The sequence below is a fragment of the Jaculus jaculus genome, chromosome 5, assembly GCF_020740685.1.
Source record: "Jaculus jaculus isolate mJacJac1 chromosome 5, mJacJac1.mat.Y.cur, whole genome shotgun sequence".
Taxonomy (NCBI): Eukaryota; Metazoa; Chordata; class Mammalia; order Rodentia; family Dipodidae; genus Jaculus; species Jaculus jaculus.
In genome coordinates this window covers 138,789,647-138,792,417 of record NC_059106.1, presented here as the reverse complement: position 1 = coordinate 138,792,417, position 2,771 = coordinate 138,789,647, and the positions used below count along the sequence as shown (strand labels likewise).

General features: G+C 42.2%; 1 pseudogene; it reads left to right on the top strand.

The window, feature by feature from the left end:
* Positions 1–339: 339 nt before the first annotated feature.
* Positions 340–1,907, top strand: LOC101607809 (annotated as a pseudogene).
* Positions 1,908–2,771: the final 864 nt, after the last annotated feature.

Genomic DNA, 2,771 nt, shown 5'->3' with positions numbered 1-2,771 from the left:
TGTCTGAGTGCTGCTGAAAGGACCCAGGACATGGGCTGGAAGACCTTGATCAAGTCCCAGATTTTTCACCTTGGCCCCCTGCCCCACATGGCCTAGGACAAATCATTTATCCCTGAGAGCCTCATTACCTCATCTGTAAAATGGCAGTTAGTTGAGTCCAGAGGATCCAACTTTGGGGACACTAGTGTAACTCAAGTTCTCACAGAGTGATGGGACCCCATGAGGGGTGGGCTACGGGGCTGAGGTAGGAGTGGGGTCCAAGGAGGACTGATGCAGATCTTCAGTTAGGAGGTCTGGGTAGGAACTTCTCCCCACAGCTCTGTGGCCTGGGTTCTGGGGATGGACTTCCAGTATAACTTTGAAAATGCATCTCAGACATTTGAAGAGCTACCAGCGAGATTTGGTTATAGACTACCAACCGAAGGTTTGAAGGGTTTTTTGATTAACTCAAAACCAGAGAATGCCTGTGAACCCATTGTATCCCCCCCCCAACAGACAATTCAGCTGGCTCTTTCATTATGTTGATTAGAAGGCTTGATTGTAATTTTGATATAAAGGTCTTAAATGCACAGAGGGAAGGATACAAGCTGCAGTGATTCACAGTGTGGATTCGGATGACCTCATTAGCATGGGATCCAACGGCAGTAAGTACAGTTGATGTATTAAAGAAAATCGACATTCCATCTGTCTTTATTGGTGAATCAGCAAATTCCCTAAAAGACAAATTCACTTATGAAAAAGGGGTCACATTGTCTTAGTTCCACAACTGAGTCTTCCTCTGCAAGGCTATCTAATCCCCTTCCTCATTATAATGGTCATTCCTGTCTCATCTTGATAGTCATTTTCATGATAACAACATTTGTCCAGGACAGACACAGAGCTAGAAGTAACAGACTTCATAAAGATCAACTCACTGTACATAAATTCAAGAGAGGAGATGAGCATGACGTACGTGCCATGTGTTTGGACGAATACGAAGCCGGAGACAAGCTCAGGATTCTTCCCTGTTCTCACGCTTATCATTGTGAGTGTGTAGATCCCTGGCTCACCAAAACCAAAAAAAACCAAAAAAACAAAAAACATGTCCAGGCTGCAAGCAGAAAGTTGTTCCTTCTCAAGGTGACTCAGACTCTGACATGGACAGCAGTCAGGAAGAAAATGAGGTGTCAAGACACTCCGTCCTCCTCAGACGTTAGCCTTTGTCAGCACCCAGTCATTTGGGGCTCTGTCAGAGTCCCATTCCCATCAGAATGTGACAGCATCCTCAGACTCTGAGGAGGATGACAATGAAGACAAGAGCAGTGATGCCGAAAGTGACACCAGCAAGCACAGTGCTGTGGTCCAGCTGCTGCCCAATGGGGACCAGGGTTACAACGTAGCAAACACTGTGACGTTCAGGCCACTGGCTCCTTCTTCTTTAAAATGTTTACTTAGGTATATATTTTAGTCTATTTTGCTCCCTTTAGAGATTTCTGTAGTGATAACTTATTTTTAGTCTTCTAGTATAATCAGGTTACCGAACCGGGCTTCTTGATCGGGTGCTTATGTCTAAGAGTGCACATCGCTTCACTAACAGGTAGCAGACTGGGGGTGTAACTCAGGCATCAAATTAGCTCTCTGGGGAGAAAAGCGGAGACATTTTAATCCTCATGATGGCTTGATATTAGGACCTAGACCACAGTATACAAATGCTTGTCTTCCACTTGAAGTTGGAGCTGTGACGTCTAGCATGAACTAAGTCGATTCTCACCTCCATGACATTGCCTGGAACTACTGGCTTAGAACACGTTTCTGTTCTGGTATTTCCCTAAGTTAGTGAGAGGCAAGGAGGGGATTTAGCATTTTTTTCCACCTCTTCTCAGTATGACACAGAAACTGAAAGCTTTTTCATTCCTATTCCTGAGTAACATTCCTGACAGGAAAGGTGTGAACTCCCCCCCCCCTCGCTTTTTTTTTTTTTTTGGTTTTGCGAGGGAGGTTCTCCCTCTAGCTCAGGCTGACCTGGAATTCACTATGTAGTCTCAGGGTGGCCTCAAACTCATGGCGATCCTCCTACCTCTGCCTCCAGAGTGCTGGGATTAAAGGAGTGTGCCACCACGCCCCGGTCCCAGTTGTTTCTGTTGTAAAGTTTTAATACTACGCTGTTACAAAAGAACTTGATTCAATGGTTAAAGTAACATCTCTGGGCCTTACTTTCCATGTTCCAGTATCCTTAAGAATTTTGTGTTGTGATTAAAAAAAAAAACTACTGCATAAAAATACCAAATTTCAGCAACTGTTAGCACTCTGATCATATACCTCTTAACCAAGAGCATTTTACACTAATTAGCCCTGCTTGCTCTGTACAGAGGGGATTGTGCAAGTATTGGATCTGAAGAGAAGTGCTTTCGTTCAACAGAAGTAATGTATTGAAACAATGTATTCTGGGTGGTGATTATATTATACATCATTGGAACTCTGTAATATATATATTATATATAATAATATTATATATATTAATATATTATATTATATATATTAATTATATATAATAATATAATATATATTATATATAATATATATATGTAATATATATATAATCAACATGCTAAGATTTGTTATATGGCCTTGTATGACTGGAGTGTCAATGTTAATAAATGTATTCCACTTTACAAAAAAGAAAGGCCAAGTGAAAATTCACTTTCTGAACAGAGATCTGACTGAACCCTGGAGTCAAGCCCACTCCTTTGCACCAGCATGCCACAGCTGCCACACACTGGGGCTCTTGTGCC